At 35.6% G+C, this 20008-nt stretch overlaps 1 long non-coding RNA gene across 1 annotated transcript in view; it reads left to right on the plus strand.

Annotated features, from left to right (window-relative positions):
* Positions 1 to 20008, plus strand: part of LOC135201291 (uncharacterized) — a 303738-nt gene that overhangs the window by 150416 nt on the left and 133314 nt on the right. Inside the window, exon 3 of the long non-coding RNA XR_010311475.1 lies at positions 5919 to 6006. This is a non-coding gene — a long non-coding RNA (uncharacterized LOC135201291). The remainder of the gene's footprint in view (positions 1 to 5918; positions 6007 to 20008) is intronic.

Genomic DNA, 20008 nt, shown 5'->3' on the forward strand with positions numbered 1-20008 from the left:
AAGAGCTAAAGACCCCTCCTATTCTGCAGGAGCTGAGATACTTATGAGAAAACACTAAAAGACAATTATAAAATATATAAGAAGCAACTTGTTTAGAAAACGTACAAGGGCCCACCAGAAAGGGGATCATCCTTGTGAAGGGCTGGACATCAAACCAAATGAATGAATGACTGGTCTTTGTAGCGTTGTTAAATGACCTTCGTGAAATCAGTGCCAATGGCTGCCCACCAAGACAGCACATCCGAGGTATTTTACATCTTGTCTCTTTCAAGGTGTTAAGTATATCTTCGTTTAACCAGACCACTGAGCTGATGAATAGATCAGCTAAGGCTGGCTCGAAGGATTAGATATTTTGACGTGGCTAGGAACCCATTGGTTACCTAGCAACGGGACCTGCAGCTTATTGTGGGATCCGAACCACAGTATTTCGAGAAATTAATTTCCAATCACCAGAAACAAATTCCTCTGATTCCACAGTGGCCGAGCGGGGAATCGAACTCCGGACTACTGACTCGGTAGGCGAGCACGTAAACCACACGCCCAACGAGGAACTTTTCAAGGTGTTAACTCTGTAAATTGCAGTTTCAAAGTGTTAACTCCGTAAACTGCAACCCTGCAGATTCTCGTCTAACGTTTAAATTAAAGGTTGCTTCCCTCCCATTTCGGCTTCCAGTTATAACCCAATGCTGTCGATTAATTGCTAGGTAATTGATTCATTGCTTAGCTGAACAGATATATATATATATATATATATATATATATATATATATATATATATATATATATATATATATATTGTATAAAGGCTCATTAAAACACTGGTTAAATATATATATATATCTTATTTATAATATATATATATATATACATATATATATACATTTAATATATCTATTTAGCTAAGCAATGAATCAATTACCTAGCAATTAATCGACAGCATTGGGTTATAACTGGAAGCCGAAATGGGAGGGAAGCAACCTTTAATTTAAACGTTAGACGAGAATCTGCAGGGTTGCAGTTTACGGAGTTTTAATGGAACATGGCCATATCACTCCGTCCTCGGGCCCGGATTCGAACAGATTTTTCATGTTGATGAGAGGCAGTTTATACCAATACATTTTTAAGGTAAACATCATCACACTTTTAAGTAAGCTATGTCTTTGTGTCGGCCAATGACAACACATTAGACTTTGAAAACTAAATGGTTGTCATCAATGAATGATGGTTTCTCAGTTTATGCCGAAAATTTTTATTATAATTGAGCCAAGAGAAGTAGGTCAACAAACATAAAAAAAACTAGATAATCCTGGAAACAATTAAATTTGTATTAGGATAAAAAGCCTCCATACGATTGTCACAGATATTTATTCTAAGATCACGATATTGCAAAAATAGCCAATGATTGACTAGCTTTCTTCCGAACTAGTATCAGTTTATGCGTCCCAAATTGTATTTATGTTCATGGCAAGAGTTATCAATGGTATTTTAACAAAGGGTATCCATTACCAATCTTCATCTGGGCGAAACCAAACAAAATATCAAGTTCTCGACCTTATTCCACCTTCCATTCGTAAAAAGATCAAAGCCCCGTCGATAGGAATGGAGAGAGCAGACGGCATTGTAAACTCGGATGGCCCTTAATGACCATTTAATGAAGCAGGAGGACTCTTTGTGGCGTCACCTCGAACAGATAAAGCGAGAGGAGAGGCGAGAATCCCGAGAAATGTCAATTTATGAATGGGAGAAACTGTGGCGAAGACCTTTTGCGATGGGTAGATTATCACTTTAGTTACGGATCTGCCTTCCACAATGGATTTATCAGTTCGGCCCGAGACCGCTCCTCCTCTTCTCCTCCCCCTCCCCTCCCTTCGACGTACATATCCCCGACCCCTTCCCCTCTCCTCTCTCTGGTTTCTCCTTCCCTCCGAGTATACCCTTCGGAGTGACAATGGAATCCTATGGCCTCGGTGGAGTCACAAAGGACTCCACCACCAAAGATTCCTTTCTCTGAAGGAGTTTCTGGTTGTGGACTTCTGCCGACACAAAGCATCGATATGGGATAGATTTCTTAGTTGACAAAAGGGGGAGGTGAAGACAGGTAAGAGAAGATGGAGAACGAAAGATATGAGAGAAATAAAACGATGGTAAAAATAGGTGGATATAAGAATAAATGAGTTTAGGGGGAGGTAAAATTTATGGAAGTTAATTGAACGAGAACTTTAAGAATGAAAAGAAACAGATAACAAATCTGTGAATTAATTCTGATAATCTACATCATCAAATTTATCTATTGTACAGGAATGTACAGTTGGTATTACAAATAATTCTAATTATACAATGACTAATAATACCGTAATAGTTACATAACTGGTACATATTCTATCTGCTAAAACTGATGTTTAATTCACCAGGATTGTCTAAACTTAAACGCATATGTTGAGGAATATACTATATTTTATGGTACAGCTTCTTTGTTTACCAAAATACAGAACATTAAACTTTTAATTTTACATCTTCTTCTTCTTCTTCTTCCAGCTTGTTTCCATTTTTATATGGGGTCGCCGTTTCGGATGAGCCGTTTCCATCTATTTCTATCCTGCGCTTCTGTCTCATCAATTCCCTTCTCATGTAATTTTACATCCTCTTAAATAATTTCCGAAAACAGTCCAAACCTCCAGTTACCAACAATGTCTGTCGGAAGAGACTAAATTAACTATTTCGGAAATGAAGTACGTTCCAGTATTCCCGTTAGATATCAGTTAATAAGAGGTAACACGTCTATAAAAGATATTTTCATTTGAAGTCAAATACACGTAATATCTTTTCCCTCTTCCCTCATAAAGTTTTGCATAATTTTACCAAGTGCTGAAGATTGTTGTCCTTTGAAACAAGCAAATTTTTCTATTCAGGGTAAATTTCTCTCTCTCTCTCTCTCTCTCTCTCTCTCTCTCTCTCTCTCTCTCCAGTATAAGGTAACTTGAATTCCTCCCAAAGCCTCAACAACAATTTTTTTTTAGCTCCATTTCGGTGGAGTCAACAATTGGGAGATCTTGTACCATGATTATCCCAGATACTAAAATCTATATATATATATATATATATATATATATATATATATATATATATATATATATATATATATATAGATAGATAGATATATATATATATATAGATATATATATATATATATAATATATATATATATATATATATATATATCTATATATATATATATATATATATATATATATATATATATATATATATATATATATATATATATATATCTATATATATATGTAGATAGATATATAATATATATATATATATGTATGTATATATATAACATATAAAGCAGATATATATATATATATATATATCTTATATATATATATATATATATATATATTATATATCTGTAATGAGACGCCTCGATTGCATTATCATTGTTTACCTGGCATTTATTGTCTGTTGTAAAAGTGAGCTAAATAGTCCGTAGCCCCTCAGTTGCGTGATCGGTATGGTCTTGACCTGCCACCTTGGTGGCCACGAGTTCGATTCCCGGGCATTCCATTGAGGAGTTTGAGATGTGTATTTCTGGTGATAGAAGTTCACTCTCGACGAGGTTCGGAAGTCACGTAAGGCCGTTGGTCCCGTTGCTGAATAACCACTGGTTGAATCCGGCGTAAAAACACCATACAAACAAACAAATAAATAGTCCGTATAAAATAATTTATTGCATTTAGATTGAAAGTTCCTATTGAATTTTTCGGTTTTAGCCGACTTTTGGATCTTATTTTGCGTCTTTTTTTCGTAAGAATGTTATTTGCATTAAGACGTATTTTACATCAGCCCTCTTGAAACAATAATAGACTGCTGCATGAAGTTATTTCGACCCCCCCCCTCACCTCTCTCTCTCTCTCTCTCTCTCTCTCTCTCTCTCTCTCTCTCTCTCTCTCTCTCTCTTAATCCGCAGTGGCAGACTGTTGCCTGGACATTTAATAATTCGTCACCCTGAGCATGGCCTCGGGTTAAACAGCTGCTTAAGAATGTTTACTGGAGAGCCTAATCTCTCTGTTAATGGTGTGAGTAACTTTGTTTTCAGTCTTTTTCTCCAGGCTTTTGATTGTACTTCTTTATTTTCGTACTTGGTTTAGTTCTTCAGAGGTGTATTCTTCAAGTGAAAATGAGGATCGTCAACGGGTCGAGTGAAATAATAAGTCGTGGCCATTGCATATTGGACGCATCATAATAATGTCTCAACTGCCCGATTAAGAACCATAGAAACTTCAAATGTAGTTACATAGCATTCTGTTGGTACGTAGACTGTCAGTATATACTTATTAATGATAAGGTACAATATGATTTAGTATGCAGACTAAGGTTGAATTGTCGGAGCAGTACTTGTTTAATAGCTTTGCTAAAATTTCAGTCAAGCCTTTCATTCTCTGTATGAGATTCAGCTATGTCCAATGTCTCGTATGTTCATCTTCCAGCCAGATCGTTGATATTAATGTCTTTTTATATAAACTTCCATTATTTTCTACAACATTCTTAGTACGATTGTACTTGGCATCGTATTCTTTCCTGGCGTTAATCGGTTATAGGGGCTTGTTGTTGTTGTTGAAGATTAAGCTGGCGTTATGCCAGCGTGGGCTCTTGCTCATAGAGCAGCCCGTAGGGCATTTGAATGTTTTTGCAGGTGGTAAGGTGAAATTTTAAGGATATGAAATGCTCCTTTATTGTGATCACATGAATATGCAAGTGAAATGATAATTAGGGGCGTCATAACAAGGCTGCAAAGAATTTGGTGGCCTCTGTTGTAGTCCTCCAAAATGTCAAAGAGGACTCTTGGGGCTCTGATACAGAAAGGGTAGTGGTTAAGATCCCTATAATTAACTCCTGGTCTCCTGTGTTGTTTGTTGTTGTTTTTCATTGGAAGGCTCTCTGATTCACTTTATCTGGGATTAGTTGCTTCAAGAGGGATGACGGGAGAAGATTATCTGTAAAGTTGACCTTGACCCAACCCTAAAGATGAAAATGGAAAATCAGCGCTCAGATTTCTTCTTTGAAGATTACCGTTGTTTATTTGGTATTTGATGGATTATGTACTGTAAATGCATGCGGCTCTACGTAAAACAATAAAAATTAAACTTATGGTTTAGCAATGCATTCTAAGCTGCACCCACCATTGGGTAGAAGTGTAAAGTAACTTGTTATAGTTCTCAGTTGGTATTTATTCGTGTAATGTAGTATCCTACTATATAAAACGCAAGGTCGAGGATTCTTCATTTAGTCCTCACTTGGATTCAAGGCTTGCAGTGACAAGAAAGTTAAAGCACTGCATGTGTAAAAGGTTGAGAAGATTGTGGTTACAGAGGCCAAGGTATGAATAGATCTCTGGACAGACTCTCCTTTGTGAGGGTCAAGATAAAGAGGTCTTTACCTTGGTGAGGATAAGGTTGGGAAATGTGGAGGTACGCATTCGACCTCAAGACATTGGCCGAAGTGTGAAAAGATGGATGGAAGTGTTTGGAGAAGGTTTGGTTATGTATAAAGAATGAAGGACGATATGTTAATAAAAAAATCTGTTAAAGGAAAAGATGATTAGAGTTATTCGAATGGAAGGCCTTTACTTTCCATGAAGAGGGAGATTGTTTTCAAAATAGAGGTGGAATAATGTAGTCCGATGTTCTTCTGGTAAGATATCTGTGTTGGCTGACAAACTACCCAATTTGTTGAGTTTTTCTGTACAGTGGATCGTCTATGATTCAGGGTTTAAATCACGTGCTTTTTCTCGAGAGCCAACCCGTGTCGGGAAAGTCCATCACTGTATAGAAAATTACATATTTTTGTAATATGCATCCTCTTGGTAGTACAATGGTAATTTTACCTTTTTTGTTTTGTTTCATGAACAGGCGCCCTTCGGTTGTGTTTGTGCTGTAAATGAGCGGACGTCAAATGTGCAACACTAGTAAGAAAATGAGGCCGCTGTATTGCATATTGGTAAGTACAGCATTTTATTGGATTGTGTTTTATTGATAGAAACTTGAAAGGTAGACATCTTTCATCTCTCATCTCCTACTGTAAGGTCCGTTATTCCGCGAGTCTTCAAAACAAATGCGTAGGTTAACCATTAATAAATATTTTATAGAATCGACTGGTGACGTTTTTACTGTAGGTACGAAGATAATTGTATTAACCAAATTGTCCTCTTAGCTTCTCGACCTTACAATGACACACTTTTGGTTCGTAAATTTTATAGAGAAACCCTCTTGAATTAATAAGCATTTTCTGGTTTATCGTCTCCTATGTTCATGGCAAAGCTTGGGCGCTTTTAACGAAATCCGCAAAAGAAATTCGTTCATTTCCTGGGAAGGAAAAATATTCGGGGCACTGGCATTTTTGACCTCCTTTGTGACCCATCTGACCCCACGACGTCCAAGTTAATGAATACCTTTTATCAAGTCTGTAGATTTTTATCAGTCCATCTCCAAAAATCATCCTTTAAGGGTCCTATAATCCTCGTTAAGCCTTTCGTGCCAGAGCCAGGATCTATCGTGTACTTTCCGTATTCTCTTCTCCTCCTCGAAGTCCGTTTCCTCGTTTTCTCTCGTTCTGTAAACATGACAGTTTTCATGAAGGGCAGTAGGACGAAATAAAAAGAAAATTTAGTTCCTGCCTATTGAACCCTTATTTAATTTGAATAATTTACCATTCACCACTCTAATCTTTTATTTTCATATTTTTTGCTCGAAAGAGTTATTTCAAGTTGTTTTAATTCATAATTGCAATGCATAGCTTAAATATGTTGCTCATAAATTAAAGTTGAAGATATTTATACTTTGTATTTTACATATGAATTTGGACATGCATCAGCGTGAAATGATTCGTATGTCAAGAGAGAGAGAGAGAGAGAGAGAGAGAGAGAGAGAGAGAGAGAGAGAGAGAGAGAATAAGGAAACTAAACAAAACGAAGGTAACCATCGTGGGCATTTCCGATCCAGGGCTCCCCGCTACCCTTTCGTCCTAATCCTAATTGTTTCCCAGACTTAATTTAGGCTGGCTATATCCCTGGTCTTAGTTCTGAAGAGGATTTTAAGGGAGATTTTCAAAAATAATCCGGTGGGTGTGCGTAAATCCTCATCTTCATTTTGTTTGGACCCAGGGGAGGTTTGTGATTTAGCTGTGGGCATGCTTGAAGCGAATGAAGTGTCCATAAAGCGCGCGCGCACACAACACACACACACACACACACACACACACACACACACACACACTTGAAAGAAGGTTTTGGTTTCTTGGACCCCATCGCGACCCATTGCGAATAATACAAAGCTTGTTAAATTTCCTTGTCTTAATATTTGGTTTGTGGATATTGTTCGTAAAATACAAGGCTACTTTTTTTTTCATTTTTCCTGTGTATAACATTTTATCTACGGATTTAACTTGTTAATTGATCGTGTTGTTTTTCCAAATAATTTTTTTTTTTTTAGTTTTTCATTTCGGAAACATATACACCAATCTACATTTACGACCTCTTGGGATTTCAAACTGACCTTTGGGAGGTCATCTCACCTTTCATTGTTTTAGTGTCACCCAGAACGAATTATAGTTGTGTGCCTACCATGGAGGTATCTGGATGGAGGTGGGATACCTTCTTTTGTTTGTTTGTGCTTGTTACCTCTTGGAAACACGAAGAGTAGTATAACACTGCTTTTGTAAATGAATGACGGTTTCATATTAAGTGTTGCCATTGTATAATTATATTAATATTTTACTGTTATGCATTATGGAAAAAAATGTATATTGTTTGTTTGTGTGCACGAGAGAGAGAGAGAGAGAGAGAGAGAGATTGGAGACCCAGTTACCTATTTTCCGTCGAACTGAAGGTGGGTTCCAATTAAGACACTTGATTGATCGTTAGTTTCAGATGACTGCGCATCAACCCAACTTGAGCACCAAAAGACATTTTCGTTATTTACAGCAAATGCCTGAAATTATATTTTTACCCTTGGACTTGGTATGAAACACACTAATGCGTGTATGTGGTATTTCGTTGTAAATTTTACACTATAACTTTAGTTGGCATGGTAATATCCATTTAAAAGGAAGCTCACACTCCGGTTTGAACAAAGGTTTTGTAAGTATTTTCTTCATCTTTGTGTGTGTATTCTTACTAAGCCATCGATTATAAATTAGCAGTTATTAGAAAGAATCCTACAAGAGCGTTTTATGCATCTGTTTATTTCTACAAAAAAAAAAAAAAAAAAAGGCGACGGAATCTCCTCCCTCAATTTGCACACTTTTAGACTCTTCATGCAGACACTTCTTGAATAAACGTACAGTGGCAGGCATTTTGTACGATTAAATTAGTTGAAATGATGTCGACCTTGTTTGTGTGAATAAGAAGCGTGGCGAGGACCTCTGTAAACCCAAGATCCCAGCCACCCGAAATCTGTTGAGTGTTTGCGTGGTTCCAAAGAAAACAAGCTCGGATGAGATGATGATTCACGAATGGGATAAGACAGACGACGACCCCGACAGGAGAATCCAAATTCATGAATACGACGACTTACGGACTCGATAAACCCCGTCCGAGTAGATTTGGCCTCCGAGGAAGCATGACCTGCTGGGGTTCCGTTGGGTTTTACACTGATACCTGCGGGATGCCGACGGCTTTCCAGGCCCCCTTCTCCTGGGGGGGATGTCTCCGTGTGTCCCTTGGCGTGTCGCGGGGTGCATCCCCTGATTGTTTGTTTGTAGCTCCGAGGACAAAGCTCTGGGTCGCCCAGTTTTCTTTTCTCGGGAACGATTAAGTTCTTCATTATCGTCTCCCAGTCTGTTGCTCTCGGTCTTCATTCGTCTTTCTCTATCCTTTCTTTTTTTAATCGTTAGATGTTGGTGTTAGGTTGTTTATTGGTGTCAGTGGAGGAGATAGCTACAGTTTTGCCATTGTATCTTGAGTTCCTCGTTATACGAGTGGTTTTTGCGCTCGGCTACCAATCCGGTGGTCCAAAGTTCGTTTCTAGGCTTGGCCTACGCGAGTCAGAGGAATTTATTTCTGGTGATAGAAATTCATTCCTCGATATAATGTTCGGATCCCACAATAAGCTGTAGGTCCCGTTGTTAGGTGACTAATTGGTTCTCAGCTACGTAAAAATATCTGATCCTTTGGGCCAGCCCTAGGAGAGCTGTTAATCAGCTCAGTGGTCTGGTAAAAATAAGATATACTTAGCTTTGTGCACGAATTTAATTGTACTGTATCATTCAGTTTGATGATTTTTCAGCTTTCAGAGAGTTCGGAAGCGATTACAGCAGCACTGAACATTTAAACAGTAGTGGAATAGTCGTTTTCAGATAGTAATGTTAGTAAATGTGGATTTATAGATAGTTTTGATATAATCAAAAGAAACCATCCAGTTCATATAATTACCTTTCTTCTACGTTGATAGCACTATTTAAAAAAAAATCTCAGAAGTAAAAAGTTAACAATCGGCCTACTGTAGGATATTACGCACTTTAAGTCTATTCAACGCCATAACTCAGCGTTTCCTGTCTGGGCACGTTAATTGCAAGTTGTTCTAAATTTAACCAGAAAATTGTCTGTTCTTTTGTAGCCCAGACAAATAGCTGAAAATAATGCAATTATATGAAAAATAACTCGTTCGAAAACTTATCATGCCACTGAAAATTCATGGACTATTCCAAGTTTTTTCCTTTTCAGTTATCACTGTTGCTAATACCATGAAGGACCTTGTCCATAACTAAAGGATTGAAGGTGGATATTGCAATTATACATTTACGAAGTAAACTTATCCTTGGTGATTTCACCAAAATAAACAATTTGGTGTTGGTTTTAATGTATGTTGCAACTTATATTCGTAAACTTATTATTCGTTTAGTTTTTTTTTTTTTAAGCCCTGCTGCTTCTAATATATACATTGTTCGCATGCTTACAGTCCCTCCCCATCTGGAGTTGGGACGGCATAAGGCAAAGAATCTGATCCTGAAATGCTCTCTCTCTCTCTCTCTCTCTCTCTCTCTCTCTCTCTCTCTGTGGGCATCGAAGAAACAAATGTATATTTTCAGAAAGTTGGTTTGGTAAATATCCCAGTTTATCCATAGCAAAGTACTATTATATTGTCCTGTCAACATAAATTCTGATTTCTTTTAACAGTTCTCTATGGTTTGTTTGTCTAGGCATGCCAACTATATGTAAATATCGTTAGTTAAAGAATATTGGTTACCCATAATGATTTTTGTCCTCAGTAATTAGCGAACTGCGCTTACACTAGCAAGAGCCTATGCTAAGGTCCGGCTTCAAATAACGCCAATTGTTTTTTCTTTTTTCTTTCTTTCTTTTTTTTTTTGCAAATCACCGCAGTTGTTATTTTTAGGGAATTTGTGTGTGTGTGTATGTGTGTGTGACTGGATAATAACTAGGGTTGTTTCCTGGACAGATAAGAGTTTTTGTTTAACTTTTTTTATTTCTGTCTCCATGATACCGTTATGTTTTTTCCCCATCTAATTCATGGCTATTCTTGTAAGCAATTATTGTTTTTGTTTGTTGGTCCCTGAATGCCCGCTACTGCTATATATCATCAACAACTGACAGCTATTGTTCCTTGTTTGGGAAATACATCTGTCCTTGGGTAAATAAGTGCTTTTGTGGAAAGTTCATAAACTACATTTCTTGAAGATCGCTCGCCATACGTCATTCAATTGTGTTATCTGAGTCGAAATTTGATTGAGAACTGTTCTATGAATGAAAAGTCATCAGGTTACTGTCTGACCCAACTGACCTGGGTTTATTATTTCTGGAACGAGGTCATTACCTTTTTGCCATTAATTTTCACCCAGGTTTTCTAGTGGACATCGACAGGTATGAATGTTTAGTTAAAATTACTTAGTTCGGTTTAAGATAACATTGTATTTTTTCAGTATTCATGTAACACAAAATATATAAAAAAATATTATTTAGATAAGTTTTTAAGACAGTGAATGAGGTATTAGGTTTTTTTTAATTAAAAGGAAGGTTGATGTATGTTTCACTTTCTGTTTTCAGTACTGATTAGCGATTTTAATTTTAACAATGTTAACGAGTTGTTTCAGGTATAAAGCTCATGTTTGTAGGTATTTTGAAGAGATTTTTTCATTTGTAAATCCTGTTCCATTTATATACTTTAGTTATACGTGGTATTTATTGTGTGTAATTTAATGAGTTTTTAGGTGCAAATCTTCCATCACATTTGTACTTTCAACTGCTGTTCTAGTAGTATGACCTATTTAGATTATAATTTCAATGGAATTTTTCAGTTGAAAACTTTTATTCTTATTTAATTATTAACGAGGTTTTCAGTTGTAAAAATAATTTCATACTTATATTGTAAATCTTTCTCACAAACACATTTTGAAAAGAAAAACGTGTGGTGAATTCGGACAACAGCTCTTATAAATGCATTAGCAGAACTCATTTACCCATAATGGACTGATTTTTTGTTAAACACATCTCGAGTGTTGGTGTTTATCTATAAACTGTGAAAACTAATAATACGGTCCAGTGGATAAAGCTGATCATCTTATCGCCTCCGAGTTTTCAAACTGCGTACTCGTCTGTCGCTCCTTATCTTTCTCGGAGGATCTCTTCTCTTTTCTGTCTGTAGATGGCACAGATAACGTTGCGGAAATTAAGCAGAGATCTATCGGAGATACGGGAGAAGAAGAGGGACACACCAGGCCAGATTGGTGGTGGTGGTTCTTTAAAAGCCCTAAATTGTGGTTCTCTCTCTCTCTCTCTCTCTCTCTCTCTCTCTCTCTCTCTCTCTCTCTCTCTCCACACACGTCAATGCATTTCTTTTTAACAGGAAGCGTATTAAACGAGATTTTATTATTTATAACCTTAATACATTCAAGTTAATATAATTTTGCTTTAGTGAAAGTTTTTAAGAAAGCATTTAAAAAACAAAAATTAAAAAAAAAGTCTTCATACAAAACAGACTCTCTCTCTCTCTCTCTCTCTCTCTCTCTCTCTCTCTCTCTCTCTCTCTCTCTCTCTCTCTGGTGTGGGGACCTTAAAGGTATAACCAGACTATAAAAGTTCTCGAGCTTTCACTCTGTAAAAGAGGGGAATTATCCCAATCTCTCTAAATTTATAAAAATGTCATGTTTTGAACTCCTTTGAAAAACGCAGACTTGATGAATTTGGGGATAAATGAATATGGCTTCTTCATTTCTCTGAGATATGACAACCTATTACTACTTCATTAGTTTAAGATAAGTGTTAAAACTGATTAGATTAACGAGGAAGACTTTTACTTGTACTTTAGAGTAAGTGGACTTGAGCATATATAGTACATTAAACAATGTTTAATAGTAGGCAATACATTCTGTCTGTTTGATATTTTAATATTCATGCAAATAAAAAAAATTTGTACGTGTTCTTTGATGTCGATTGATTCAGTTTTACTATCAAAATGCTCTTCGCACATGTCTCAGCTTAGTTTCCCCCAAAGACCACGACCTCAGCTTTCTTGTTGCAAATATCCACAACCAGTAAACCTTTTGACATTTATAATGACAGCAAATAAGCTCTTTGTGTATAGGGCTTAAACGAAGCGTAATCTTCCCAAAATTTGCCTTTGCAAGCTCCCTCCAAAACAAAAAATAGGGTCATCTCTTGGTTTTCCATGTCTGGTGAGCCAGCTGTGAAAGATTCCAGGTGCACATATGTCCCTTTAATTATGTTTTTGTGGTTTGTTCTAAAATTTATACTTATTCTGGCAGCTGCAAGTGGGCACTATGCTTGGCCTGAACTTCTAAACTGAAGTACGTGTGTTTGTGAATATGTTTCACAAAAACACTATATGAGTGCAAGTTTAGGACAAACCACAAAAACGTAACTGAAGAGTCCAATGTGCACCTGGAATATGTCACAGATAGTACATCAGACATGGAAAACGAACAGATGATCCTATTTTTTGTTTAGGAAGGAGCTCAGAAAGGCAACTTTTATGAAGACTAAGCTGCGCTTAAGCCTTTTACACAAGGGGCCTATTTGCCGTACTTATAAATGTCAAAAGTTTATTGGTTGTTGAACATCTGCCACAATTAAAGCTGAGGTCATGGTCTTGGGTGAAATTAGGACGAGACACGCGGGAAGTCAATTTTGAGAGCAGAATTAAACAGTCACAGTTCCGGTAAATACCATAACCAATGAATGAAAACAGTTTTAAGGCAGATTTTAGTTGCCTTTAACTGAATTTCTAGATGTTATATATTTGTGAAAAAATACCTGTTTTGTTCAGTGCCTTAAATTAAGCAAAGTAACTGTACAAAGACAGTTATGACGGACATATATTGGGAGTTTACAACAGACACGTGTATAAACAATTTCATGGCAAAGCTTATACTTGAACTTAATCAGTTTAATAGACGTATCAACTTGACAGCGATGACAGGAAAATCAGTCATTTATTTATTGATAATGCACGGCATAAACGCCTTTGTCATTTTACCGTGCTTGAAAATACCAAGAAAAAATGATACTAAATGGATTAGATTTAACACGCAAATATCTTTTATAGAGCAAAAATGTATCCCATGAAAGGAGATAGATAATCATATGAAAAATAATTCATATAATTACGATTATAGTAAAAGGTTTAAAATTTAAAGCATTACAATTTTTTGAATTGCTGTTATTGCCGAATAGCAAATAAGGGTTTTCGGTAATTCAGAGTATTATTTATATGAAATATTTTGCAGTACTCTGGTGATCAATGTATCATCGTGTAATCATTATTTATGTATTCACACATGTCTTCCTGTGTTGTTAATTCCAGTGGGGGATTGTGTCTTTCAAACAAGGCTGTAACATGTCTGAATATTTGCTGGCCTTGTTGCGTTCCAGAAAATGATACTTGTGATATTTGTTTTCAGAAACATGCTAATCTTATTACCTGAGTTTCCGTTAACCCTCGACCCTCTTTTTCTTAATCCTTTTCTTCGTGTAAAATTTTTTTTTTTCATGTATGTTTTGATATATGACAGGATAAGCCAAGATCAAACAGGATTGGGTGTGGTGACCCTCGACCCTCTTTTACTCGATCCTGTTCCTGTCCTTTTTTTTTTCTTTTTTTATACTATTGGCAGGATAAGTCAAGGTCATACAGGATTGGGTGTGGTGACCAAAGATTACAATAGTCCCTAAGGGTTCACCTTAGGAAAGAGGAATTATCCCAAATTCTCTCTCTCTCTCTCTTCTCTCTCTCTCTCTCTCTCTCTCTCTCTCTCTCTCTCTCTCCGTAGCATTGCTAGATTCTGAATCCAAGACATTGTTTCAATTTAGTGCTTTATCTTGGCATAAATTTTTATATTATTTTTTTTATTTTTTTTTTAGGGAATACTGACAAATTTTCGCAACAACAGTAAATGCCGCAGTTCTTCCATTTTGTCAACATTCACGTGTCCGTTATTGCCTCCAGGTGAAGAGAGAGAGAGAGAGAGAGAGAGAGAGAGAGAGAGAGAGAGAGAGAGAGAGAGAGATCTTTCCCAACAAGATTCAATTTTTGGTTCAACAAACCCTTCTTTCTTATTTTTTTCCCTCGCTTTCTTGTATAACATGAAGTGTTTTCAGTTTTCATAAATTCTCCATGAAACTTCAGGATAGCTTTTTATTTGTGGTTCTGGTACCCTGAATATATTTATGGTGAGACTTTTGATTATTCATATTGATTCCCAATTTCCCAAGGAATATGTTTTTCTTTGTATATAAAGCCAACATCTTGAATCTTTGTAAATCATGTGAAAAAACATGCATCTGAGAATTATTAATGTCACCAAAGGACCACAATAATTTGGATACGATTTTTATGAAGTGTAAAAATTTAGGTGTGATTGGAGTTAGCAGTCAGCTTGCTCTTGGCATTAACTTTTGGGTTGGAGAGTAGAACTCTGGAGGTCGCAGTTTTTAAACTGAGGAGTGCAAGAGTGCCCAAATGGACATTGTAATACGGATTAGTTACGTCATTGGTCCGTAAGTGTAGTTTTCTTGATGACTATTGCTTCAACCACCATCATACCAATTTAATGAATAAAAATGATCCAGGAGGAAATTAACATATTATAGTAAATTACCCAAGGCTGAAATACGTGAACTGTGTGCAGTGTACATTAATTATTGCAGTCACTCTAAGAGATAGTTTTTTTTATATCCATCTATCTTTCGAACTTTTCTAGACAATCCTATGGCTTTAGTTAAATATATAAATACCCTTCGGTGGCCTAATCATTTAAAAAAATGTTTTTCGAATTTTGGTTTGGGTTTCGTAGCCTTTTATTAATAGGGAGGTCTTTAAATTTCCTCTTGAATATCTTCGTTTTTTTTCAACTATTTTTTATAGTTCGTTCGTATACTGGTAATTACTAAAACTTAATGTCACACTATTAAATCAAGATTCGCAGTCATTTTGTTATATGCCTTGAGAACCCACTCACCAAGAACTGGAGCTTTGAATTTTCTTAAGAGATTTCCTATACTTTACGGACATGAAATTCATTGCTTGGCAATGTTGATATAAAATGCATCACTGCCACACCGTCAAACTATATCTTAAATTCAACTTGAGGTAAATAAGAGTTTGGCAGCACCACCTTCTACAGCTAACTACACAATAGTAGCTTGCATGACAGTAAAATATTTCCTCTTGCATTATTTTTCTGAGCTAAGAAAATTTCAAGGAACCATCAAGCTTGCTCTGTTTGAGAGTTGGTTAAAGAGATTCAAATCTGATATTTGGAAAAAGGTGCCTTAACTTAACTTGATTTCAGAAGTTTTGGACTTTATTTAAACAGTCCATCAACGTGTTTACTTATTAAAGATTCTTTCCATCCACGTGTTTACTTAAGCAGTCGATCCATCCACGTGTTACGAAACAGTTGTTCCATCCACGTGTTTACTTAAGCAGTCGTTCCATCCACGTGTTATGAAACAGTCGTTCCATCCACGTGTTTACTTAACAGTCGTTCCATCCACGTGTTTACTTATTAAACAGTCGTTCCATCCACGTGTTTACTTTAAAAGTCGTTCCATCCACGTGTTTACTTGAATAGTCGTTTCATCCGCGTGTTTACTTAAACAGCCGTGCCACCCCCGTGTTTACTTAAACATTCGTTCCATCCGCGTGTTTACTTAAACCGTCGTTCCATCCATGTGTTTGTTGGTGCCTGGTTATCTATTTCAGGTGTTTAGAATTAAAATAACTGACCACAGTCCTTGAACTGAGATTAGGGTTTAAGGTAGATCTACTGCGTATGTATACTTTTGTGCTTGTGCCTGTGTGTGCGTATGTGTGCATGTGTGTGTGATATAGAGGAGAGCAGAATTTAAAGGAGTGAAAGGTCCAAGATTTGCCACTCCTTTTTTAAGAGGGATGTTGTTATAATATTTTTTTTAATGAAAGTGATATGGAAAGTCTCATAAATAAATACCAATAAGATAGTGAGCGGTGATTTGATTACTATTCAGGAGAACGTACAATTTTGGTCGCTGAAACTTAAGCGAGTGCTTGAGAATGCATTTATATTACTCTTAGAGCGAGTATATTATATATACTAATAATATATACTATATATATATATATATATATATATATATATATAATATATTATATTATATAATGTATATAAAAATATCCTTCGTGGCAAAAAAAAACCTTTATTTATACATAGCATCACGTTTTATATACTTCGTGATCAAGTTATTCATATATATATATATATATATATATATAAATATATATATATATATTATATACTCGCTAAGAGTAATATAAAATGCATTCTCAAGCACTTACTTAAGTTTCAGCAACCAAAATTGAACGTTCTCCTGAAGAGCATCAAATCACCGTTCACTATCCTAAGGCCATTTATATATATATATATATATATATTATATATATAATATATATATATATATATGTATGTATATATATATATAATATATATAATATATATATTGGTGACTATAGATATGCACAGGTATGTAGATAAATTAGAGGAAAGAGAAAAGTAACTTGCTGGAGTTTCTCTGTTAACTAGAATACTATTTAGAGCTATATTTAAAGGAGATAGAAATGCAACGGAAAGTTAATAAAATATATGCAGGTTTAATAATTAATATCTGGATATTTTCAGTGACTAGAATCCGGAACTGTACTGGGTTTCTTATCCTGCTTTTTTTGGGCTGTATATGCAAACATATGATTACAAATCGATTTGGACTTATTAAAGATTTCAATTTCTGGGCTTTTTTTTTTTGTTCAAAAATCGCAAAATTGCTATGCAGTCGATGCTTGGAGAAAATAAGGACTAAGAGCCCGTGCTGGCATAAGGGCAACTTGATTTAATAATAACAGCTGACGATGCAGTATTTGAGAATCGTTCAATTAGCATTTCCAATGTAAGACCCTTAAATAAACCACAAAGGCGTATATTATGTCCTCTTCAAGCATTATTCCCTCTTTCTGGCACGTCCAAGGTACCCTGGATCAGCCCTCAAGGGCCTCTCGAGAGCCCTTGTCAGCATCTATAGCGATCCGATTCGGACGACACTCGAGTCCCCTTGAAGGGCGGAGATGGGAGAATAGGTCATTGGCTTCATCCCTCACCTTTCATTATGCGGTTGTCCGCCCACACATTCCCTCTGGGTCCGAATAATCCCGGATTTGTCTTGGGGGAAAGAGGGACGCAGAATACTCGATTGTATTCTGGCGAGTTTTAGCGACAATATCGAGTGAATGAAAACAGTTTTCCTTTAGGATACAACTCTTCGCTCCTCGGCGTGTAAGCACTTGGCGCGACCTGCCTTTTATTATTATTATTATTATTATTATTATTTTATTATTATTGTTGTCATTTTTTATTTTTTATTCAACGGGGGGGGGGGGGGGGGCGTTATTTCTTCTCATGACCGAAGATGATGGAGTGTTGATTTCTCGGAGATTAAGAGATTTGGAGATACTACAGTGGCAAATCGATGTTGTTAAGATGCCGTGTAAATTAACCCAAATAGCTTTAGTTTATTATTGATATTTTTTATGCCTTTTGATTGTTATTTTATTGTTTTGTATATTATGCAGATGATCACTCTTAACGCTTTTTTAATTATATCTTCAGCCTCGGTTCGCGTATGGTAAACGAATGCATGTTGTGTTTAGGTTATGTATGTGTGCATGATATTGCCCCATGATATATTACCATTACATTTACTTATATGTCACGATAATAGCGTACGGAGAATTTTTCTTGACCACCATTCATTACTCCTTCTATTTAAATATTTCAGCAGAACTTGGATACTACATTAAAGGATGTTCTTGTTGCAAATCACTTACAAACTTTTGGAAAGAAGTTTGATCGTAGTGCATTTTAAAACTTTGATCTTTGAAAAAAACCATCATAAGTTCACTTGAAAAATTGTTTACATTTCTGGTATTCAGTGTAGCTTGAAAATTGTGGGAGTGAGAACCGCAGTCTTTGCCGTTCTTCGAATATTTATAGTTAATCATACGAAAATCATAGATAATATTTACAGTTAATTATATGAAAACCATAGAGAATATTTATAGTTAATCATACGAAAATCATAGAGAATATGTATAGTTAATCATATGAAAATCATAGAGAATATCTATAGTTAATTATCTGAAAATCATAGAGAATATTTATAGTTAATTATCTGAAAATCATAGAGAATATTTATAGTTAATTATCTGAAAATCATAGAGAATATTTATAGTTAATTATCTGAAAATTATAGAGAATATTTATAGTTAATCATACGAAAATCATAGAGAATATTTATAGTTAATCATACGAAAATTATAGAGAATATTTATAGTTAATCATACGAAAATAGAGAATATTTATAGTTAATCATACGAAAATCATAGAGAATATTTATAGTTAATCATACGAAAATCAGAGAATATTTATAATTGATCATATGAAAATCATTGGTGCCATCTTATTGGTATTAGTAGGGTAATAAATGACAGGAGAGAAGTAACAGCGAAATATTTTTTTTTAATCTCGCATTGAAAGGATTAAACTTACATTATTTACAATTACAATATTTACAATATGGTTACAGTATAGGTAGGCATTTCTTACATAAGCATAATCCCTCTCAACTGACAATTTACACTGGCTACTTAAAAACAGTAATATTAGAGGAAATAAGAGCGAACTGATTGTAGTCAGAATGTAAACAGAGGAACCAGCCTAAAAGATTTTAGGGGATCAATCTAATTGTAAATGTCGGTAAATTTATGTATTTTTACATTTAAGTACTACAGGCATACACACTTCCCTCCATGGCGTGTACCAAGGTATTGTCTCTGGAATTCCACCATATGGCCTGGAAGCTGGCGTCATGGAGTTAACAATAACGGCTGGAATTAATCCTCCCTCATTCATTCCTTTCAGACGTTATCTATCCGATCTCTAATCCCGGATTACTGGATTACTCAAGAAACAAGGGATCATAAAATCCTATAATGAAGCCTGGGTTTTTCTCTAGGCTTATTTTCTCCAAAGGGCTTTTGGGGGTTCTGTTTTGCTTTGTTTCTAACACTTCTGGTGTCTGAGTTGGCCTCCCTCGGCTGCGTTTGGTTTTCACCCCGAGTTGCTTGTGGACGACTGGGGGCAAATGTTTTCTTTTGTTCAGCAACGAGGTAGACTCTTGTAGTAAGAAGTGCAGGCAAAAAAATTGTTGTCTGGTTGGTTCTTTCACGATTACTTTTCATTTACTAAATCACTTATAGTTTATAAAAGGAAAATAACAAAGGTAAAGCAGTATCAAAATAAATGTTCCAAAAAACATTTATTTATAAACATCACATTTAGTTTAAAAAAACGAATGCTAATAACATAGATGAAAAAAATTATTTAAAAAATCACATTCAATTAGTAAAACATTATGTAGAGAGTTTTATTTAGAACATCA

This window comes from Macrobrachium nipponense, chromosome 28, assembly GCF_015104395.2.
Source record: "Macrobrachium nipponense isolate FS-2020 chromosome 28, ASM1510439v2, whole genome shotgun sequence".
Taxonomy (NCBI): Eukaryota; Metazoa; Arthropoda; class Malacostraca; order Decapoda; family Palaemonidae; genus Macrobrachium; species Macrobrachium nipponense.